The sequence below is a fragment of the Mirounga angustirostris genome, unplaced genomic scaffold, assembly GCF_029215605.1.
Source record: "Mirounga angustirostris isolate CCGP_5_RB_7025 unplaced genomic scaffold, mMirAng1.0.hap1 SCAF_5, whole genome shotgun sequence".
Taxonomy (NCBI): Eukaryota; Metazoa; Chordata; class Mammalia; order Carnivora; family Phocidae; genus Mirounga; species Mirounga angustirostris.
The window spans coordinates 8,212,507-8,237,203 of NW_026991713.1; the positions used below are offsets into that span (position 1 = coordinate 8,212,507).

The window sequence follows — 24,697 nt, forward strand, 5'->3', positions numbered from 1 at the left end:
TTTATTTATTTATTTATTTATTTATTTATTTATTTATTTATAAATATTTTATTTATTTGACAGAGAGAGCAGAGGCAGGGGGAGCAGGAGAGGGAGAAGCAGGCTTCCCGCTGATGCGGGGCTTGATCCCAGGACCCTGGGATCATGACCTGAGCCAAAGGCAGACACTTAACTGACTGAGCCACCCAGGCGCCCCTAGATTTTATTTTTAAGTAATCTCTACACCCAATATAGGGCTCAGTCTCACAACCTCAAGATCAAGAGTCTACCGACTGAGCCAGCCAGGCACCCCAGGAACTTTCTTTTCTTATGGATTCTCTCTCCCCTGGACAAAACCTCTGAGTTATTAGTCTGGCTCTTGGCCAGGGTGGTAGCTTTTGGTCTTCTTGGCTTGTTTCTTCTGGCATGGAACCTTTGTCTTATGAGCTGGGGAGGATATGATCAAGGCCCCAGTATTCTGTGACTGCTGCATCTTGGATAGAGTCTCTGTTCCATGGATGGAGACTAGGTGGAGGAGGAGCCCATGATCTTCTGGTCCCACTTAGCATGAATTTAGCCTCTTCACCTTGGGTTGTAGGAGATGAGAAATGCTGGTAGCCTGCTTCTTCTGGTTATTGATTGGGAGCTGAGGAGAGAAGGAATGCTTTCTTAGCCACACCTACCTGGAGTGAAGCTTACATGAAGCTGTGGAGTAGATCATGGCTTAAATGCCACAGATGTTCAGTGTTACTGAGTTTTAGTAGACTCTCTTGATTCTACTTCTTTTTTTGCTGTATGATTTTAGGGCCATTTCCAGAGACTTAAATTTTTTTTTTTTTTAAGATTTTATTTATTTGACAGAGAGAGACACAGCGAGAGAGGGAACCCAATCAGGGGGAGTGGGAGAGGGAGAAGCAGGCTTCCTGCTGAGCAGAGAGCCCGATGCAGGGCTCAATCCCAGGACCCTAGGATCATGACCTGAGCCAAAGCCAGATGCCCAACGTCTGCGCCACCCAGGTACCCCTCCAGAGACTTAAATTAAAAAAAAAAAAGTTTTTAGCAGCTTTTCTTGTTTTCCAGGGGGATTGTGTCCAGGGAGTCCCTTATGCTAAGATCCCAGAAGTGGAACTCTATTATTTACATAGTGTAACACTCTGGTTGGGATTAATACCAACTTAATTTCAGTAGTATACAACAACAACTTTGCTCCTGTATAGCTCTGTTCTCCTTCGTTTTGCTGTTATTGACATGGATTATATCTTTATACATTATGTGCTAATCAACCCAGATTTATAATTCTTTATGCAGTTGTCTTTTCAGACAGGGGAAAGAAAAAAATAATTTATATTGTCTTTTCTGTTTATGTAGTTGCCTTTATCAGTGCTCTTTATTTCTTCATGTGTATTTGAGTTACTCTTTAGTGTCTTAAACACTTCTAGTATTTATTGTAAGGTAGGTCTGCAAGCTACAAATTGTCTCAATTTTTTCTTTCTTTTTTTTTTTAAAGATTTTATTTATTTATTTGACAGAGAGAGACACAGCGAGAGAGGGAGCACAAGCAGGGGGAGTGGGAGAGGGAGAAGCAGGCTTTCCACGGAGCAAGGAGCCTGATGCGGGGCTCGATCCCAGGACTCTGGGATCATGACCTGAACCGAAGGCAGACACTTAATGACTGAGCCACCCAGGCGCCCCTCAATTTTGTTTTTCTCAGAACGTCTTCATTTTTCCTTCCATTTTTGAAGGATAGTTTTGCTTGATATAGAATCCTTGATTGACAGGCTGTTTTTGTTTCAAGACTTTAAATATGTCATCCCACTGCCTTCTGGCTTCTCTGGTTTCTGATGAGAAATAGGCTGTTAAATGTATTTAGAATCCTTTGTACATTGATGATTCACTTTTTTCTTGTTGCTTTCAAGATTTCATTCTTGTCTTTCTATAGTTTGATTATGATGTGTCTGTGTGATCTCTTTTAGTTTACCCCACATGGAATTTATTCACCTTTTTGAATGTGTAATGTTTTTCATTAAAGAAGTTTTGAGAAGTTTTCAGCTGTTATTTTTTCAAATGTTATTTTTGCCCTTTCTTTTCCCCTCTTCCTCTGGGACTCCCATTATGCATATGTTGGTATGCTGGGTGGTGTTCCATAGATCTCTGAGGAACACTATCATTTTTCTTCAGTCTTTTCTTGCATTTCCTCAGATTGGGTAACCTCAATTGATTGATTTTCAAGTTCACTGCTGTTGTTTTTTTTAAATATGTGTGCTCAAATCTGCTTGAACCCCTCTAGTGAGTATTTCATTTCAGTTATTCTACTTTTTCAGAATTTCTGTTTGGTTCCTTTTTTCAAAAAAATAATTTCTATATTTTTATTGGTATTCTCTATTTGATGAGACATCATTCCTTTCCTTTAGTTCTTTTAGCGATGGTTTTCTTTAGCTCTTTGAACATATTTGAAATGATTAAGATCTTTGTAATAGTTGTAAATCCAAAGTTTGGGCTCCCTCAGGGATAATTTCTTTTGCTATCATCAGCATGCATTTTTTTTCCAACATGCATTTTCTACCTTATAATCTGAAATGCCACTCAAGCTCCAGCCATATAGTCTCTATTCCAGGTAGCATGAAGGAAAAAGGGCTGCAGACATGCTTACTCCTTTTAGCTATACTTCCTAGAGGTTGTATATGATACTTTTCCTTATAGCCCATTGGCCAGAATGTTATCTTATGATTACTCCTCGTTTCAAGGGAGTCTAGGAATTGTGGGTTGCCTTTTGCCTGAGTTTTTTATTAATAAGAAAGAAAAGAAGAATGGGTTTGGGGATATAATTAGCATTTTATTTTTTTACTGTAGTCTACCCCTTTGGTTGTTCTAATATACATGCCTGCCCTTGTTTATACACACATGACACATTCACCTCATCTGAAGAGAGACTACTCCAGTATTTCAATTAGTTACTGCATTCATCTCAAAGCCCAGGATGTCTGAGTAATGTGCAGTCTTCTGACAAGATAACTATTCCCAAAGCAATTAGTGTACAATAGGTGTAATAGAAATAGAATAATAGCAATAAAAAACTATGCAGAAAAGGAGAGAATTAATAATATATAAAAGTCCATAGCAATTATTAAATGTTACTGTATATGAAATTTGAAGACTTTCTGTCCTGGCAGAGGAATAAATTTCTGAATTAAGCATTGTTTTTAAGCCTGATGACTCTGGTATTTATTTACCTCCATGCCTCACTCATTTCTACCTCACTTTAGCTTAATGGCAATTACAGTGAGACTATCTGAAACAGTGGCTTTTGTGAGAAGGCCACCCTAAGGAACCCCCTCCCCCCACACTTTTGTTTTGGTGATTAGGTTCATAGCCTTTATTTCATCTTTTTTCTTTTTTTTCCCTATCACGTGTATCACCCATTCCCCCCATCCATATGTGGCATTGCTTAATAAAATGGTAAGGGGTGAGCACTCAGAATTGAAGGCTGAAAAGCTACTGATCATTGTTATGCAGTGGCAAAACACCTGGTTAAACCATTGCCTGATTATACTGGAATGCTACTATTTTAAGGGAAACAGTAGGAAAAATTCAGAATGTTGTATGTGTTGTCTGCTTCTAGTAACTTTTACAACAAAATTATACTAGAGAGGTAAAACTCAGACTAGAGCTAATCAGTCAGTAAGCAGAGATATAAAGGAATACATCTTTGTTAATACATCTCTTTCTTGTGGCCTGCAACCTAAGTTGACTAAAAGCTTCTTCCTTCGAAGCCTTATAGAGTAGAAAAAGTGAACCCCTGCACTCCCAAGTGCAGTGGCTGCCAAATGGAAATGAGACTGGAGCTCTGCCATTTAAAAGGCTGTGAACCTACTTGATGATGGTGTATGATTTTTTTTAATGTATTATTGGATTCCATTTGCTAATATTTTGGTGAAGATTTTTGCATCTATATTCATGAGAGGTATTGGCCTGTAGTTCTCCTTTTCTGTGGAGGCTTTATCTGGTTATGGTATCAGGGTGATAACTGGCCTCATGAATTTGGGTGTTTTCCTTCCTCTTCTATTTTTTGGAATAGTTTGAGAACAGGTATTAACTCTTCTTTAAATATTTGGTAGAATATACCTGGGAAGCCATCTGGTCCTGGACTTTCGGTTTTGGGGAGTTTTTGAGTATTGATTCAGTTTCATTGCTGGTAATCGGTCTGTTCACATTTTCTATTTCTTCCTGGTTTAGTTTTGGTAGTTGATAATATTTATAGGAATTTATCCATTTCTTCTAAGTTGTCCAGTTTGTTGGCATATAGGTTTTCATAATAATTCTGTTTTGATGGTTTGTGTTTCTGTGGTGTTGGCTGTTACTTCTCCTCTCTAATTAGTAATTTTCTTTATTTGGGTCCTTTTTTTTTTTTTTTTTTTTGATGAATCTAGCTAGATGTTTATTGATTTTGTTGATCTTTTCAAAGAACTAGCTCCTGGTTTCATTGATCTGTTCTATTGTTTTTTTAGTTTCTATATCAGTTATTTCTGCTCTGATTTTTATTATTTCCTTCCTTTTGCTAGGTTTGGGTTTTGTTTGTTCTTTTTCTAGCTCCTTTAGGTGTAAGGTTAAGTTGTTGATATGAGTTTAGCTCTAGTCTGAGTTTTACCTCTCTGGTATAAATTTTTTTTTTTAAAGCAGTTCTTTTTCTTTCTTTTTTTTTTTTAAGATTTTATTTATTTGGGGCGCCTGGGTGGCTCAGTCGTTAAGCACCTGCCTTCGGCTCAGGTCATGATCCCAGCGTCCTGGGATCGAGCCCCGCATTGGGCTCCCTGCTTGGCGGGAGGCCTGCTTCTCCCTCTTCCACTCCCCCTGCTTGTGTTCCTCTCTCACTGTGTCTCTCTCTGTCAAATAAATAAATAAAATCTTAAAAAAAAAAGAAAGATTTTATTTATTTTTTAGAGAGAGAGAGAGAGCACAAGCAGGGGGAGCCTCAGAGGGAGAGGGAGAAGCAGGCTCCCTGCTGAACAGGGAGCCCAATGTGGGGCTCCATCCCAGGACCCTGGGATCATGATCTGAGCTGAAGGCAGCTGTTTAACCAACTGAGCCACCCAGGTGCCCCATCTCCGGTATAATTTTCTTGAAAGTTACTAGAAGCAGGCAACACAGAGGACATTCTGAATTTTTCCTACTGTTTCCCTTAAAATAGTAGCATCCCAGTATAATCGGGCAATGGTTTAACCAGGTGTTTTGCTTTTGCATAACAATGATCACTAGCTTTTCAGTCTTCAGTTGTGAGTGCTCACCACTTAACTGTTTTATTAAGCAGTGCCACATATGTTACATTGTTTCTTATGAAGCATCTTACTCATAGCACCAAATTCTGTATTAGGATTATATCCAACCATTTGTGACCCCCCAAAAGTAAAATAATAGTGGTTTTAAACATGGTACAAGTTTATTTTTTTTCTTGTAAAAGGGGTCCAGAGGTGGGTAGCCCAGGGCTGGTGCGGTGCTCTATAATGTCAGGGAACCATTTTCTTTCTGTTTTTGTTGCCTTGCCATTCTCAACATGTGGCTTCTTTCTCGTAATCTAACGTGGCTGGTTGCACTCCAGCACCTCATCCATGTTCCAGCCAGCAGGAAGGATGAGGGTCCAGAGAATAATGTACACAGTTTCTTTAAGGACATTTCCTGGAACTCAGACTTAATACTTTTACTATTATTGTCCAGTTTGCTTAAACTCAGTCACATGGCCGAGCTGCAGGAGAGGCTGGGAAATGCAGTCTTTATTCTGGCATGCACTTAGCTAAAGCTCAGGTGTTCTGTTACTGGGAAGAAGGGGAAAGTGGATATTGGGTCACAACCTCCAGTACCTGCCACAATCATCCAGGTGAGATTCTTTTACTTCCTGCTCGTTGGCAGTCTCTGATATTTAAAAACACTCATAATTCTCTTCCCATTGTATTCTTTTTTTCATATGCCATCTAAGATTTCTGAGTTACTGTGTTCAGATGGCTTTCTTCTCTTTGAGATGTAGATCACCAGTGTGCTTTCTTTCTCCTTGATTGATTTAGAACCTTGCTATTTTAAATATGCCACCAACAAGATATTTGAAGGTTTTCATGCTGGTGTGCATTTACCTTTTCTTTTTTTGCTACCCACATTGTGCATGTTACCTGTACAGATGCCTTCAAAATGTGCTGCACTCACTGCTGCTGTTATATGTCTCAGCATTTTATAAATTCTCCAATAATTGCTTTTTCCCTGTAGTTGTAATGTGGAAACTCCTGCAGTGCTTTGAAGAAAACTTTTGTTATTATTTGCTTTGTTTGGGAAATGAATCTCTTTGTGGCTACTCTCTCTCCTTTATTTTAAAGCTTTAAATATAATTGTACTGAAGTTAAAATTGTATTTAGTTATGTTTTGCATTTTACTCCATCGGAAATTCTCAGCACCTTTTTAGAAATAATTGGCTGAGAGTAATATACTTTGAAGCCAGAGGCTATTGGAAGGGAAGATTAATGACCTATGACTTAGGAGCTGTTTTTTTTTTTTTTTAATTTTAAGTTTTTATTTATTTGAGAGAGAGGGAGAGAGAATCTGAAGCCGACTCTGCACTGAGCACAGAGCCCAAGGCGGGGCTCGATCTGGCAGCCTCGAGATCATGACCTGAGCCAAAACCAAGAGCCAGACACACTGAGCCACCCAGGCTCACCTTAAGAGCTGTTTTTATTTAAGTTTTGCTGAGATTCATTATATTTCCAGAGATTTTACCTTGATTGAAATCTTTTAATGACTGTGAGAATCTAAAAATGCATTTTTATTTTTATTTTTTTTAAGTAGGCTCCACACCCATCGTGGAGCCCAGTGCAGGGCTTGAGCTCATGACCCTGAGATAAAGACCTGAGTTGAGATCAAGAGTCGGACACTTAACTGACTAAGCCACCCAGGTGCCCCTAAAAAGTCATTTTTAAACACATTCTCTGCACCATATACCATGAATGTAACGTAATGAGGCAGTGCTTTTATATGGTAATGGATCTAGCCAGAGTAGATTCATTTAATTAATAAGGTTGCTTTTATAATTATTCAGAAAAATAATTGATGGGGCGCCTGGGTGGCTCAGTCATTGGGCGTCTGCCTTCGGCTCAGGTCATGATCCCAGGGTCCTGGGATCGAGCCCCACATCGGGCTCCCTGCTCAGCGGGGAGTCCGCTTCTCCCTCTCCTGCTCCCCCCTGCTTGTGCTCTCTCTCTCGCTGTATCTCTCTCTGTCAAATAAATAAATAAAATCTTAAAAAAAAAAATTGATGAGTATGCTGGTGATATACCTCGGTATTTGAGTTCTAAGCTGCTTTCATAGGTATATGCATTGTCCTAAGGGTCCCTCATTGTGTCACCAGTATGTGCCTAGGAGCTGTAGCCTGGCCTTTTCTGCTTGACCCATGACATGCTAGTCTTAAGTATACATTTTCTCAGAGTGAGGGTTGCTGTGTTTGGATTTTCTTGGTTGCAACAGTTTCTGGATTTTTTTCTTTTCTGTGGCAAGATATTTTAATTCCAGTGTTAAAAAATATTTGGAGGTGCCTGGATGGCTCAGTCGGTGTAGCATCCCACTCTTGGTTTCAGCTCAGGTCATGACCTTAGGGTTGTGAGATCGAGCCCCGTTTTGGGCTCTGCGCCCAGCTCAGGGTCTGCTCTCTCCTCCTCCTTCTTCCCCTCCCCCCACTTGCACGCTCACTCTCGCACTCTCAGTAAACAAATAAATAAATAAAATCTTTTTAAAATATTTGATAAAGAGTTCAGGAAAATATTCATGGCTCCTTTTATAAAGAAGGGAGCATATTGATACATAGGGGGAGAGCGCATTGGGAAACCTAAAGATATGAGGCTCTGGCACTGGAAAATAGGGCTTCTCTTCAAACACTCTATTGTAGTGTGGAAACAAAGCACAATACTGTAAATGTCTTCCCTTTCCCCCAACTGCTGCGTGTCTTCATCCTAGGTGAGGTTTGTCTCAACAAGTTTTTCATTCCAAAGTTAGTATGTTCAGAAATAACTATAGTTGACCCTTGAACAGCACAGATTTGAACTGTGCAAGTCCACTTACATGTGGATTTTTTTTGATAAATACAGTACAGTATTGTAAGTGTATTTTCCTCATTCATAATAATATTTTCTATAACTTATATTATTGTAAGAATACAGTATATAAAATATAGTATATAAAATATGTGTTAATCAACTGCTTATGTTATCAGGAAGGCTTCTGATTAACAGGAGGCTGTTTAATAGTTGAGTTTTTGGAAATTCAAAAGTTTTGCGCGGATTTTCAACTATGTAGGGAATGGCACCCCAATCCCCTGTGTTGTTCAACAGTTAACTGTAGTTTTTTTCATATTATTCATACCTGAACAGGATAACTCAAACCCAGTTGCCTATTTTCAAGTTATGTGACTTCTTAGTGCCTTCATTTCTTCAACTGTAAAAAATGGGATGATAACAGTAAATACATCTTAATTATCATATGATCTCACTGATACATGGAATTTGAGAAACAACACAGGATCATAGAGGAAAGGAGGGAAAAATGAAACAAGACGAAACCAGAGAGGGAGACAAACCATAAGAGACTCTTAATCTCAGGGAACAAACTGAGGGTTGGTGGAGTGGGGGGGTGGGGTGGGAGGGTTGGGGTGGCTGGGTGATGGACATTGGAGAGGGCATGTGCTATGGTGAGCGCTGTGAATTGTGTAAGACTGATGAATCACAGACCTGTACCCCTGAAACAAATAATACATTATATGTTAATAAAAAAAAGTAAGTACGTCTTGGTGTTATAAAAATTGAATATATACACGTGAAGTGTCTCACTTATAGTAAGTGTTCATTAAGTGTTGGCTATTACTTAGTAAGTCTCACCTCAGATATCACCTCCTCAACAAGACCTTTCTTATCCATTTCATCAAAATTAGCCACCCTGCCCCCTCCCTACACATGATACTTAGTTATCTGAAATTATTCTGTTGTATATTATTTACTTTTATTTTTTGTTTCTCCCACTATAATGTTAGCTCCATGAAAGCAGGGATGTTTTCTATCTGTTGCACTCCCAGTGCCTAGAACAGTGCCTGATCAATATATATTTATTGAGTGAGTTAATGGAAGTCTGGTACACCACAGAAGGCCTTCGTAGGTGACCTAAGACTGAAAGGCAGTTTGGGCCGCTCTGTTGAGGGAAGATGTTCTCATGTATACCCAGCACCATTAGATTATGTTCTAGCTACAGATATCTGGCAGGGGCTTGTCAAGAATGGCATAGAGGTCATCAACAGAAAAAGAATTGAGGGATGCCAGGTGGCTCAGTCGGTTGAGTGTCTGACTTTGGCTTAGGTCATGATCTCAGAGTCCTGGGATTAAACCCCAAGTCATGTACAGTGGGGAGTCTGCTTGTCCCTCTGCTTCTCCCCCAGCTCGTGCTCTCTCTCACTCTCTGTCTCTAAAATACATAAATAAAATCTTTAAAAAGAGAAAAAAGAAAAAGTTGAGCCTGGGGATAAAATACATATTCTGTTTGTCTTCTGTTTTTATTTATTTCTGCTGCTTCCAGCTGGTAAGTTCATGTCCCTTCATATAAGCCCTGAGCCTACTTGTGTCTTTAAGTTTGGGGACAGCTGGTTGTCCGTCAGCATTATAAAGTTACAGCTTTATTGAGCTTCTTCTAAAATAGTATGAGTAGAAAGTACTGATACATAATTAGATACTCAGCTGTATATATAATTTTAGTAGTCAGAGGGATGGTCTAAGACCCAAAGTAGGCAATCTGAGACTAGGAATTCCTACATTACCAAGGGTGTCAGGCGTGATAGCAATATGTCGTTTCCTTATATCTGTACCTCTGTCTTTTTCTCTTACTCTCCCTACTTTTTTCCTTATGTTCTCTTCCTATTGTATTCTTTTCTGTTTCTCTCACTGTACCTTCATTTCCATGTTTTCCTTCCCAGGTACCTAATGGAAACTCAAATACGTTTCCATTACAGGTTTCCCCTGCTCTCTGGAAGTAGAGTGTTCCTATGAAACCTTCCTTTCCTTCACCCTCTGCAACCAGACACAAACACATCCTGTCACATGTAAATTCTGTCTCATTCATCCCACATGAATTCAACAAAGATCTGAGTTCCTTCTCTGTACCAGGTGTGTTGTGTGGCAGTTCCCTTCTTTCTACATTTACTACCCAAATTCAGGATCTCAACAGGTTACACTTTGCCTAATGAAGTAGCTTCGGAACTTTTCCCCCAATCTTATGTTCCTTTTTTTCAATCCAGTATTTACCCCACTGCCAGATTAATTCTCTAAAGCAGGTTTGATGATGTAAACTCAGCTTGCTGGTCCAGGTACATCTCCTATAACTTGTACTTGAACTGGACTGCCCTTCTAGAACATAAATCCACACCTTCTCACATCTGTGTTCCTGTTCATGCTGTTCTATCTCCTGGGATAACATAAGCTCCCTGAGGACAGGAACTTTGTTTTATTCACTGTAGTATCTCTACAACCCAGAATAATGCCTGGCATGTAGTAGGTACTCAGTAGAGACTTGTTGAAAGAATAAATGAAAAATAAGTGAAACCTGTCAGTCCTATTCATTTTTTATGGCTATTCTCAAATATTAATATTACCTCTCTCAGGAAGCCTTTTTTGATCTTCTGTATATTTCTATTTAAACATAAATACCTACCTGTGACAAAACTTTCTTCCCTCTTTTTTCTGTATCAGTGCTTTGATTGTATATGTGATGTGGTTGCTGTGAGGATAATATAGTCAGTAAATTAACAAATATTTATTGAGTTCCTATTCTGTGTCAAGTATTATAGTTAGTATATATTATAGTCAAGTTAATAAGACAAGTATTATAGTCAAGTTAAAATACAAAGGAACCAAATTCCTTTGCTCAATAAACTTAGCATCTAGTGGAGGATCAATCCATTATAATCGTAGTAAAAGTAAGCAGTAGTAGTAGCAAACCTGGGATCTTATGGAAGCTGATCTTATGGAAGCTGATCTATAAGAAGGGGATGGATAATAGGGAGATGGGAGTAGGTTGGGGAGGAAGAGAGTTTTGGTGGTCACATGTAGAGAGCAGCATAACAGGTACATATGGTTGGAGCAGAGGGTGCTTAAGAGAAGTGAAGAACTACTCTGAAGGGCCTTGTACTGTTTTAAATGAAGAGGCGGTGTTATACTATTACCATTATCCACTTTGTTGGGAGAAGAGGGAAAACTTAGATGACTGATTCCCTAGAATGACCAGGTGGAGCTGAAAACTTGAAGTGAGCAAAGGCTTCATGGAGCTTCCTGAAAAAAACTACTTGGGAGATAAAACTTTCGTTGCTTGAAATGTCTTCACATACTTGATTGATAGGCTGTATGGCAATTCTCATTTGAAAATAAATTTTTCTTTTCAGAATTTGAAGGCATACTGTACTATCTCACTTTCCAGTGTTGATGTCGTTTACCATATCTCACAGTTTTGTGGGTAAGGAATTTGGGCAGGGCTTAGCTTGGGGATTCTTCTGCTCCACATAGTATTAACTTGGGTCCACATGGTGGCATTCAGCAAATGACTGGGCTTGTCTGGAGGGACCAAGAGTGTAAATGCCTGACACTTTGGTGGGGATGTCTAGAAGGCTAGTCTCAACTGGATCCGTATTCCTTTCAGGATAGTCTTTAGATGGCTTCTTTTTTTTTTTTTAAGATGAGAATTTTTTTTTTTTTTTTAAGATTTTATTTTTAAGTAATCTCTACATCCAGTGTGGGGCTTGAACTCACAACCCTGATTTCAAGAGTTGTGTACTCTGCTGACTGAGCTAGCTGGGCACCCCTAGACTTCTTTTTATGGTCTCTCCAGCAGAGTAGTTAGACTTCTGTCTGGGAACACAGGGCTCCAAGAGACCAAGATAAAAGCTACCAGTTTCTCAAAAATCTATACCTGGAACTGGCATACCATCACTTCACTCTACTCTGTTGGTAGAGGCAGTCAGGCCAGCTCAGATTCGGTGGAGGGGAAATAGACCTTACCTGTCAATGGGACAAGTGTCAGAGAATTTACAGTTACACCACTCTTCCATGTGCCTTCCACTCTTTTTAGGTAAATGTTATATTTTCCTGTTTCTTGTAGTCCTTGGTTTTAGATGATTTCTATGATGAAGAGGTAACAGAAAGGCCGTTTATATGCCATCCCTAGACATCTGACTAGTTTTTAAGACATCTGAAGATAATGGGGGTGATAGTGACAGAGATAAGGGCAAGACTTGATATTTTCCTCACTTCCTCTAGGACCCGGGGCAGTGCCTAGTACATACATAATAAACTCTCAGAAAATTCTTGTTCTTGAATTCCTTTGTGTCAAATTCATCTGTATATATATGTCTGCTTAGACAATAAGTAAGATTTTGGTTTATCTACTATTGAAGATAAATCAAGGAAAATAAGAACCTATCCATCTAAAGGGAAGTTTATTAATTGATTAAAACAGTTTTTATACAGAAATTTTTTTTTCAGGAGAACCATATCATTTGGTTGCATGAAATGAACTCAGTCATGGGTCATAATAAAAACAAAATCCTGCTAGTATATACTTTTTTAGAGTTATGAGCTGTCTGCCTGAGCTCTTCCATTTCTCTAACACATTTTGTGTTGTTGCTTCTAGTTACATATGCCACTCGGCATAAGCAGAAGGCATGTAGCCCAGAAAGGGGGTGGGGTGGAGAAAAGATGGGGCGGAATCAAGCCAGCAAGAGAGTGAAACAGATGGGTTGTGGGAGATGACCCTGCCCCCATGTTGTTTTTGTTCTGGCTGCTACTGATCACATGTGAATCAGCAGCCAAGAAATTGGAGTTGGTGATCCTATGATGAAAAAGAAAGTTTGATCTCAGACTGAGTGGAATTATAAATTTACAACACTAAAAAATGACACAGATTTTTTTCTTTTGGTTCTTTTAATTTACTTTTCCTCTGAGACATTTCAGAAAGTATTTTGTTTGAGATACAACTTTTGTATTTTTCTAAATAATATAATACATATAATCTGAGATAAATATTACACTTTTAGGTTCTTTTTCATGCAGGTTATATAGTAAATAAAATTTTAAGAGTATTTAGTAATTGGTAGAGGAGACATTTAATACATGGTGACTATACCTCCACATTTTTGGATCTTGTCTCCAGATTGTCAGTTTACTAGGACTTTCTTCTGTGGGCTGTTTAAAAATGAGTAGAAAGTAATATATTTGCTAGAAATAAATCTTCCCTATATATGTATTTTATGCTAAATATTCTTTTCTTTTGTCAGTGCTTGATTTTGACTTTTATTTGGCTTATTTTCAAGGTCAAGATTGAGGACACCTTGCTTTTTGTCTTACCAAGTCTTCACTTTGTTCTATGGAATAACCTTATTGTTTTTTTAAAAGATTCTTTTTATTTATTTGACAGAGAGAGACACAGCAAGAGAGGGGACACAAGCAGGGGGAGTGGGAGAGGGAGAAGCAGGCTTCCCGGTGAGCAGGGAGCCCGATGTGGGGCTCGATCCCAGGACCTTGGGGTCATGACCTGAGCTGAAGGCAGACACATAGTGACTGAGCCACCCAGGTGCCCCTGGAATAACCTTATTTTTTAAAAAAAGCATTATAAGCATGTTATCAAGCATACACACATGTAGAGAGAATAATCGTATAATGAGTCTCCATGTACCCAATACTCACCTTCAACAGTTACCAACATTCTGCCACTCTTGTTTCATCTAACCCCCCCACATTCCCTGGCCCATGATTTTATGGAAGAGTTTCGTTGTAATGCAGTTTAATAATGGTATTTTAAAAGGATATATCCTGAAACTTTTGAAATCAGTAATACTTTTTTTTAAGATTTTTTTTTTTTTTTTAAATTTGACAGAGAGAGAGAGAGATAGTGAGAGCAGGAACACAAGCAGGGGGAGTGGGGGAGGGAGAAGCAGGCTTCCCGCTGAGCAGGGAGCCTGATGCAGGGCTCGATCCCAGGACCCTGAGATCATGACCTGAGTCGAAGGCAGACGCTTAAAGACTGAGCCACCCAGGTGCCCCTGAAATCAGTAATTATTGAAAACATTAATAGATACCACCATAGCATGTAATTTACCCAATAAAAGTATGTGGTGAAGTATACATATGAAAAATTTTTTTTTTTTTTAAGATTTTATTTATTTGAGACAGAGAGAATGAGAGAGAGAGCACATGAGAGGGGGGAGGGTCAGAGGCAGAAGCAGGCTCCCTGCCGAGCAGGGAGCCCGATGCGGGACTTGATCCAGGGACTCCAGGATCATGACCTGAGCCGAAGGCAGTAGCTTAACCAACTGAGCCACCCAGGCGCCCTACATATGAAAATTTTAAGTGATCTCCAAGCCCTTAATGATCCCATAAATATGGAACTTAATCAGTTACTAAGCTATTAAACTGCTTTATTCCATTCAGAATTTATTTTTTCAGATTTTCTCAATAAAGAGTTTTTCATTTTTTTTTTTAAGATTTTTATTTATTTGACAGAGAGAGACACAGTGAGAGAGGGAATACAAGCAGGGGGAGTGGCAGAGGGAGAAGCAGGCTTCCCGTGGAGCAGGGAGCCCAATGCGGGGCTCCATCCCAGGACCGTGGGATCATGACCAGAGCTGAAGGCAGACGCTTAATGACTGAGTCAACCAGGCGCCCCAAAGCAGTTTTTCAGATGGCTTTTTTTTATTCCAGACATTGACAGGCACAATCATAACTGCATCACTACAGAATTTGACACTCCTGGGATGCCTGGGTGGCTTAGTCGTTAAGAGTCTGCCTTCAGCTCAGGTCATGTCCCAGGGTCCTGGGATCGAGCCCCACATTGAGCCCCTGCTCTGCGAGAAGTCTGCTTCTCCCTCTCCCACTCCCCCTGCTTGTGTCCCCTCTCTTGCTGTGTCTTTCTCTGTCAAATAAATAAATAAATAAAATCTTAAAAAAAAAATAATTTGACACTCCTTTCTTTAATCTATTAAAAATGTGTGTGTGTTGGGCGCCTGGGTGGCTCAGTCGGTTAAGCGACTGCCTTTGGCTCAGGTCATGATCCTGGAGTCCCTGGATCGAGTCCCACATCGGGCTCCCTGCTCGGCAGGGAGTCTGCTTCTCCCTCTGACCCTCCTCCCTCTCGTGCTCTCTGTCTCTCATTCTCTCTCAAATAAATAAATTAAAAAAAAAAATCTTAAAAAAAATGTGTCTGTGTGTATACATATATATATGTTTTAAAGATTTTATTTATTTGAGAGTGCAAGCAGGAGCAGGGGGGAGGGGCAGAGGGAGTGGGAGAAGCAGAATCCCCACTGAGCAGGGAGCCTGACATGGCAGGGCTCAATCCCAGTACCCCGAGATCATGACCCAAGCCAAAGGCAGACACTTAACTGACTGAGCCACCCAGGCACCCCTAAAAAAGTATTGTTCTAAGAAAATCACTTTTTAAACTTAGTTTTTACCTTCATACCTAGCCCTAGACCTAGGTTGACTTTCTTTTGGGGGCCATTTTCCACACTTCAATTTTTTAAAATATTTTCTGGAAGTACTGATCATATGTGCATTAAGTGCATGCCAGAATTACAGACTCATGCAGTTTAAATTCAAGCTTCATTTTAAAAAGCTTGGTGGGCGCCTGGGTGGCTCAGTTGTTAAGCGTCTGCCTTCAGCTCAGGTCATGATCCCAGGGTCCTGGGATCGAGCCCCGCATCGGGCTCCCTGCTCAGTGGGAAGCCTTCTCCCTCTCCCACTCCCCCTGCTTGTGTTCCCTCTCTCACTGTGTCTCTCTCTGTCAAATAAATAAAATTGTTCAGAAAAAAAAAAAAGCTTGGTATTCTGTGATGGATTTTTATCATCCCTTGAGTAGTAACATGCGTAAATATCGAATCTCTGAATCTCAGCAATAATAATAATATAATTCAAAGTAATAGGAGGAAGGTTGTTCTGAATTAGTGAGACCTAAATTTAAGAATAGATGTTTTATTCTTTCATGCTCAATGAATAATCTGAGTTAGCTTAGTAAATTAGTAAATTACCTTTTTAGGTAAATTTCTCAGTTTTCTAGTGAGAGGTATGAACTCATAATCAGGAGTGATTTCACAACTTTCTTTCCCCAGTTTTACTGAGCTATAACTTACACGCAACACTGTATGAGTTTAAAGTGTTCAGCATAAGGATTTGACTTACATACACTGTGAAATGATTGCAACCATACGTTTGGTTTTAACATCCATCACCTCATATAGATACAAAAACAAAGAAACAGAAGTGTTGTTTTTTTTCATTGTGATGAGAACTTTTAGGATTTAGTCTCTTAACAGCTGTGAGATATACCATACAGCGATGTTAACTGTGGTCATCATGTTGTATATTACATCTCCAGGACTTATTTATCTTTAATGGGAGGTTTGTACCTTTTGACCACCTTCATCCAAATTTCCCCCCACCCCCCACCTTGTAACCATAAATCTAAGTGAGATCATACATTGTCTTCCTCTGTTTGACTTATTTCACTTAGCATAATGTCTTTGAGGTTCGTCCATGTTGTGGCAAATGGCAGGATTTCCTTCCTTCCTTATGGCTGAATGGTATTTTATTGTATATTAACGATTGTTTATACAAAACCTGTTACTGTATGTGAAGCTACTTTTCCTAGGTCTTAGGGCTGGAGTTTTGATACTGTCCTACTTTCCTTTAGGACTCACGAGTTTTTGTTTTTTAAAAAACACACATCTCCATGCCATCATCCATGTGCATGTGTGTGCATGTGTGAGCATGTGCACATATGTATCAGGGTGGGGAAAGGGTCTTGAGGACTGCTGTCCTAAGGAGTTTGGGTCTCAGAGGATCCTTGAATATCATAAAATTGAATCTTTTAGTCTAAAAAGGCTGCTGTTAAGGAAAACAAACATGCTCTTTCAGAGTCCGTGGTAAAGAGTACTGAGCCAAGGGGCGCCTGGGTCGCTCAGTCGTTGAGCGTCTGCCTTCGGCTCAGGTCATGATCCCAAGGTCCTGGGATCGAGCCCTCCATCGGGCTCCCTGCTCAGCAGGAAGCCTGCTTCTCCCTCTCCCACTTGCCCTGCTTGTGTTCGCTCTCTCCCTGTCTCTCTGTCGAATAAATAAATAAAATCTTAAAAAAAAAAGAGTACTGAGCCAGATGGATTAATCATGTGTAACAATTTTTTTCCCCTAGTGCACACAGAGACACAGCTTAAATGGTTAAGTCATAGGCAAGATGGGAAAAAAATTCTTTGAAGATTAGATTCCGGATTTTCTTAGATGTTTGTTGTTTTCTAATTCCTAAAATTGTTCAAGCCCTAAAAAAATCCTTTTCCATTGTTTGCCCATACTGTCTTAGAATATTAAGTTCCTAGTATTGAATCCCTAACTTTTTTTCTTTTGAACTTAGTCTTCTTCCAGCCTTTTTGGAGTAGAGTCCTTTTTTTTTTTTTTTTAAGATTTTATTTATTTATTTGACAGAGAGAGATACAGCAAGAGAGGGAACACAGGCAGGGGGAGCAGGAGAGGGAGAAGCAGGCCTCCCGCCAAGCAGGGAGCCCGATGTGGGGACTCGATCCCAGGACCCTGGGACCATGACCCGAGCCGAAGGCAGACGCCTAACCACTGAGCCACCCAGGCGCCCCAAGAGTCCATCTTAATATCTTTGTTCTTTTTAATGTCAATCCCCCATCTTCCTTGCTCTAACCTGGATCTTTTCCAATCCATTTTATATTTATGAGGTGTATCAGTCAGAACTATGACCATGTTTGGGCACACTGTAGCCTTATATGAAGATATAATGTGATGGTCTTTTTATTTTTAGTTTTTAATGCCTTTCTTCATTTCATGGTGTTTCAGTATTATACTGGTTTCCTCATCTCCAAATTAGATTAAAGTGTTCACTGAAGTCTGCAAGGAACTCCTAGGTACTTTTTCTAGATTAAGAACTATAGCTTTTTTGGGATGCCTGGGTGGCTCAGTTGGTTAATCGTCTGCCTTCGGCTCAGGTCATGATCCCAGGGTCCTGGGATTGAGTCCTGTGTCAGGCTCCTTGCTCAGCGGGGAGCCTGCTTCTCCCTCTCCCTCTGCCGCTCCCCCTGCTTGTGCTCTCTCTCTCTCTGACAAGTAAATAAATAAAATCTTAAAAAAAAAGAACTGTAGCTTTTTCATTATACAAACAATATATATGTGTTCTAGAGAAAATTTGGAAACTAAAGAAAGTAAAAAGAAAGAAAATTGTTCATAATCCAGTCAAAACCCGTTTTGTGTTTTTGGTGTATCTCCTTATTATCTCTTTTTCCTCTGGATAATATTTTTATATATGAGTATGCATTTTCATATCTTATTTTTCTTACACATTAGATTATCATTTTCTATATTTTAAATGCTTTATAAAAGTAATTCTTAACTGCGTAGTAGGATTCAGTGAATGAATAAATTCCTGATTCACTTAACCATGAGTCCATGCTATGTTTGTTTGTTTTCTTTTTTAGGCCATGCTATGGTTTAATGAAAAGATGCTATTGAAAAGATTTTCGTGTTAAAATGTATTCTTTATCATTTTTACCGATCTTGTTCTTATGTTGCCAGGTGTCTTATTTTTAATAACCCATTTCTGGGTATTATGATTAAATATTCATGTAAGTTAAAATAGTTGGGCAAATATCTATCATCAGACATACATCTCTATATTTTTTTATGAAATCTAATGGCTTGGACATTGTTTTTTTTTTTCTTTCAAGTAAGCTATACACTCAGTGTGGGGCTTGAACTCACAACCCCAAGATCAACAGTCGCATGCTTTATCAACTGAGTCATCCAGTCGCCCTGGGAATTGTTTTCTTAAAGAAATTTTCTCCCCTAGATAATGTTGGTACACTATAACACTTTAATACCTTTTGGATACTCATTAAAGTGTTATTTCTCAAGGTACTTCCCCTTGGTAGTTGGAGGATAACATTTATTCCATAACCATTTCTCCTGTCACTATTTCCTTTTATGCCAATATAGGTTGTGTGTGCTGCTTTATTTCAATTGAATGTTGTCCTCCTGAGTGATGTAGTTGAGGACAGTATCAGACTTGAAATCACATGCACTCTGTGAGCATAGTAAATATTAATTACTTAATTTAAAAAAGATTTTATTTTATTTATTTTAGAGAGAGAGAGAGACCAAGAGAGCACAAGCAGGAGGGACAGAAGGAGGGGGAGAGAGAATCTGAAGTAGGCCTCCCCGCTGAGTGCAGAGCCCATTGTGGACCTTGATCTCATGACCCTGAGATCATGACCTGAGCCGAAACCAAGTGTTGGACACTTAACTGACTGTGCCACCCACAGTTTTTTGGGGTAATATTTACCCCAGTAAATATTAAATTAAAAATGATACTTTAGAGAAAATGCTTAAGATTAATGGTAGCTTGCCAGTAATATAATTTAGAATAGTATTCAGCATATGTCCAGTGGAATAGTCTGTCTCTTCACAGTGACATCTAAACTTTTGTCTGCCCTTCCATTTCCAGGTTGCCATCACGAAAGCCAAAGTGGATTTCTCCAGTGTAGTGTGCCTGCCCCCTTCCGTCATTGCTGTGAATGGGCTGGACGGAGGAGGGGCTGGCGAAAATGATGATGAACCAGTGCTGGTGTCCCTGTCTGGGGCCCCCAGCCCCCAGAGCGAAGCTGTTGCCAATGAACTGCAGGAGCTCTCCTTGCAGCCCGAGCTGACCCTAGGCCTCCACCCTGGCAGGAATCCCAATTTGCCTCCACTTAGTGAGCGGAAGAATGGTGAGTACATATGGAATTATTGCATTGACTAATTTGAACCAAGGTCTTCATGTTCTTGTTATAGATGATTACTTTATTTCATGTCTCTTGAAACTTTCTTTAATCTTACTGTTTCTTATGAAATAGAGAGATAGTAAGTTTAGGTGATCATTATAAACCCTATATTTCCTGCCTGGGTTATTACAACTGCTTTCTGATTTGTCTTTCTACTTCTCTGCTTCTCCCTCCCAATCCCTTCCATAAATTCATTAATTCAGCAAATATTTATTGAACATCACTATCATAAACTAAAATTAGGGGTTAAATGATAAATAAGCCTTTTTTATTAGGAAACTTATCCTGTACCTTGTGAGAGTAATCTTTTAGACCTCCCTAGCTTAATACTTTTCAGTGACTGCTTTATAGGATAAAAACAAAAGCCATGTTTTACAAGGCTTGCAGGGTTTGGTCTCTTTCTGTTTCATTAGCTTCTTCTCTTATCATTCCCCATTTCTAGTCTTTGCTTTTTAAATTTTTTTTTTTAACTTTTATTTATTTATTAGAGAGAGGGAGAGAGCACACACCCATATGTGTGAGTAGGGGGAGGGGCAGAGGGAGAGAGAGAGAGAATCTCAAGAAGGCTCCTTGCTGAACACAGAGCCTGACAATTTGGAGCTCGATCTCACGACCCTGAGATCATGACCTGAGCTGAAATTAAGTCAGATGCTTAACTGGCTGAGCCACCCAGGCACCCCTAGTTTTTGCTTTTTATTTTATTTTATTTTTAAAGATTTATTTATTTATTTTGAGAGAGAGAGCAGAGAGGGGTGCCACAGAGGAAGAGGGAGAGTGAGAGAATTTCAAGTAGATTCTGAGCTGAGCATGTGGAGCCCTGGGTGGGCCTCAGTCCCATGACCCTGAGATCATGACTTGAATCAAAACCAAGAGTTGGACACTTAACCAACTTTGCCACCCACGTGCCCCAGTTTTTGCTTTTTAGTACTGTTTACAACCATGCACTCTTGCTTCAAACTTTTGTTAATGAAAAAAAATTGTAATTTGTTATAAAAACTTAAGGGTTCAGAAAAGGTGTAAATAGTAATATAGCAAATACTTATGTACTCACATGCCATCTGGCTAATGTACTGTTCTCCATGGATCTCTATCTGTCCCCAGGGTAACTGCTGCCCTGAATTTGATATTTTATGGCCAAGTAGTTCTGTATTTTTTTTAACATATGAATATATACCTAATAATTATAAAATATTATTTCTCATTTTTTATATCACATATATATTTATTGGAGAGAGAGAATTATATGTATTCTTCTGCAACTTGTGTTTATTGTTCAATATTTATTTTCCTGTGAGTTATTAAAGGTATTCTGTAAGTTCATCTCATCTAATCTATGAATCATTATTTATCAATAGTCCTACTTTTCTGTACTGATCTTTAGTGTCAGCCTTATCTTTCTCAGTGTGCATGAGTTAGTTTTTATGCCCTTTGTTCTGTTTCACTGGTCTCTGTTCATCTCTGTGTTGTACTACATCATCTTAGTTACTATTGCTTAGTGATTAGTCTTGGTGTTTGTTACGATAGTCTTTCCTTGCCTTTTTCTGTCTCCAGAGTTGTCTTGGCTGTTCTTGCCCTTTTTAATTTTCCATTACTTTAGAATCAGCTTGTAGAGTTATACAAAAACAAACAAACCAAAAACCTCATTTTTTCCTCCATTTTATTATGAAAAATTTCAAATATAGAGTTTTACAACGAATACCTTTATGTCCACCTCTTAAATTCTACCACTAACATTTTGTTATACTTACTTTGTAACATGTCTATCTATCCTTCTATCCATCCATTATATTTTTTACATTTCCAAGGAAATTGCAGACACTAGCACACTTTCATTTTACTGACGTATATAACGTTAATATAGAATAACACACAAATTGTAAGTGTCCTGATTGTTGAATTGTCACAGAGCTTATATACCTGTGTTTAATTGCTACTTTGTTAGGAGATATTCCTAGTACCCATAACCACCTCATGTGCTTCGTCCCAATCAGTATTCCTTCTTTTTGCCCAAAGGAAACTATCATCCTGACTTCTAACACCATGAATTAGTTTTATTGGTTTCTAAACTTTATGTAAATGGAATCATGCTGTATGTGTTCTGTTGCTGTCTTGTTTTAAAATTCGTTTGTATTGAATTGTGTGTGGCTCTAGCTTATTTTCATTGCTATATAATTAATCCATTTTATGAATATAGTGGAATTTATTTTACTTTTGGTGGGTATTTGGGTTGTTTTAGTTTGGGGCTATTATGAATTATGAATCAAGAAACATAAAATTCTTGTGTATGTCTTTTGGTGTACTTGTTGGGATTTTGATTTGAAATATATAATTTATAGGTTAATGGGGAGAATACACATTTTACATATTGGGTACTAGTTTTATCTGTCCATTAGTTAGGTTTTTTTTTTTTTTTAAGATTTTATTTATTTATTTGACAGAGAGAGACACAGCGAAAGAGGGAACACAAGCAGGGGGAGTGGGAGAGGGAGCAGCAGGCCCCCCCGTGGAGCAGGGAGCCCGATGCAGGGCTCGATCCCGGACCCTGGTATCATGACCTGAGCCGAAGGCAGACGCTTAACTAAGCCTGAGCCACCCAAGCGCCCCTGTCCATTAGTTAGTTTTCTCTCTCCAGTTAAATAGGTCTTCTTTGATGTCTTTCCACAGAGCTTTACAATTTTCTCCATAAAGGTCATGCAAATATTTTATTTTTTTGCATGTGTCTTTTTTTGGGGGTAGACATTATCAGCGGTATATTTTTATAAAATATTTTCTGACTGTTTGATGCTGGGAATAGAAATACCAAACTTTTTAAAGTTTTTTTTTTTTTTTTTAAGATTTTATTTATTTGACAGAGAGAGACACAGCAAGAGAGGGAACACAATCAGGGGGAATGAGAGAGGGAGAAGCAGGCCTCCCACTGAGCAGGGAGCCCGACATGGGACTCGATCCCAGGACCCTGGGACCATGACCTGAGTCAAAGGCAGACGCTTAACGACTGAGCCACCCAGGTGCCCCGAAATACCAAACTTTTAAAAACTCCCGTGACTTTTCTACATTTATGCCCTCTGTTTGAAGATTTTATTTATTTATTTGAGAGAGAGAATGAGAGACAGAGAGCACGAGAGGGAAGAGGGTCAGAGGGAGAAGCAGACCCCCTGCTGAGCAGGGAGCCCGATGTGGGACTCGATCTCGGGACTCCAGAATCATAACCTGAGCTGAAGGCAATCACTTAACCATCTGAGCCACCCAGGCGCCCTGTGCCTTCTATTTGAGACACCACTCTGTCCCTACTCTTCTTGCCAACTCTTACTTGTCCTTCAGTATTCTGTTCAGGCATCATTCCCTTTGAGAAGCCTATCCTAACTCAGTGTTAGGTGTCTTTTTGATTTGACCAATTACCTTTTATCAGTATACTTCATCACTATATTGTAATTGGAATTCTCCTGTCAGCAGCATGAGTGAGCCTTTGGAAACTGAACTCAGACCCTGTTATGCTTCTCTCACAACCCTCAGTGTCTTCCTGTGAGGGTTATGATGAAATCATAGTTGTTTTTGTTTTTGTTTTTTTTAAAGATTTATTTATTTATTTTAGAGAGAAAGTGAGAGAATGTGCACTCGAGCTGGGGGAGGGGCAGATAGAATCCTTAAACAGACTACCCCGCTGAGTGCAGAGCCTGACACAGGGCTTGATCTCACAACCTTGAGATCATGATCCGAGCTGAAATCAAGAGCCAGATGCTCAACCAACTGAGCCACCCAGGCGCCCCAGTATGATAGTTTTAATGATGTGGGCCTGGTATCCTCTCTGACCTGATTTTTTCTTATCTCTGTCCCTTCGCTTACTCTACTCTGATTTAGCCACACTGACTTTCTTGCTGTTTCTTGAACACATCAAGCATGCTCCTGTCCCAGGGCCTTGGTACTTGCTGTGCCTTTACTGAAGTTCCTGCACAAATGTCATTTCCTCAGGGAAGCCTTCCCTACCTGACTTACCTTAAATAGCACCTCCCATTACTCTCTATCCTCCTTTGTTTTTTTCAAGGACTTATTATTATGGTGTATGTTGTGTGTTTGTATATGTGTGTGTATATGTTTATTGTCTATATTCCCCTGCCTTTGGTAGTTTGTTTCACGAGGCCAGTGGGCAACCAATAAATATTTGTCAAATGAATAGATGAATGGTTTACTTATTTGTTCCATTAGAGGCAAGAACTCTGTTTTTACATCCATAGTGGGAAATGCAATGGAAACTCAAACAGTTTTTATTTGGGGAAATAATGCACACTCAAGCATTTTTTGGTGTTCTTTTCTCATTTCTCATTTTTATTTTTCTTCTCCAAGATGGCAGAGACTTCATATAAGACTTACTTATACGGTAAGGGGAAAGAGTTAGTCCGGAGGGAAAAGCTGAAGACAGAAAAGGGGAAAGGGTAACTGAGGAGATGTGAGGGGATGGGATTTAAAGGTATTGGCTCTGCCTTGGGCAGAGGTAAGGGCTATGATTCCTCTGGGGTAGGAGGAATGGCAGTGAAGGTGATGACAGACGGCAAACAGCAGACCACTAAAATCTTGGGCAGGAAGTGGAGGAAATTGATGCTGACAGCTGTGATGGTCTCAGGGGAGTCAAGAGCAGCTGTTGCAGGAGTGTTGGTGCATCTTCAGCCTTTCTCTGTCAACTCTTTAGCATATAAATCAGTTGAGCTTTTCCCCCACTTTGAACAACTTTCTAACCTTCCTAAGATCCTGAAAGAGCAGGTTATATCATATATCATTATTACATTCCAGAGACTTCACTGTGTTCTGGCTTCTGTTCCTATCTTCCTTCAGAAACTGCCATCACTG

The 24,697-nt window shown here is 39.4% G+C and overlaps 1 protein-coding gene across 1 annotated transcript in view; it reads left to right on the forward strand.

Moving 5' to 3' along the window:
- The window catches only part of MRTFA (myocardin related transcription factor A), a 196,412-nt gene that overhangs the window by 57,497 nt on the left and 114,218 nt on the right, over positions 1-24,697 (forward strand). The window contains exon 3 of the mRNA XM_064590573.1: positions 19,540-19,801. The gene's annotated coding sequence lies outside the window, so the exon portion shown is untranslated. The remainder of the gene's footprint in view (positions 1-19,539; positions 19,802-24,697) is intronic.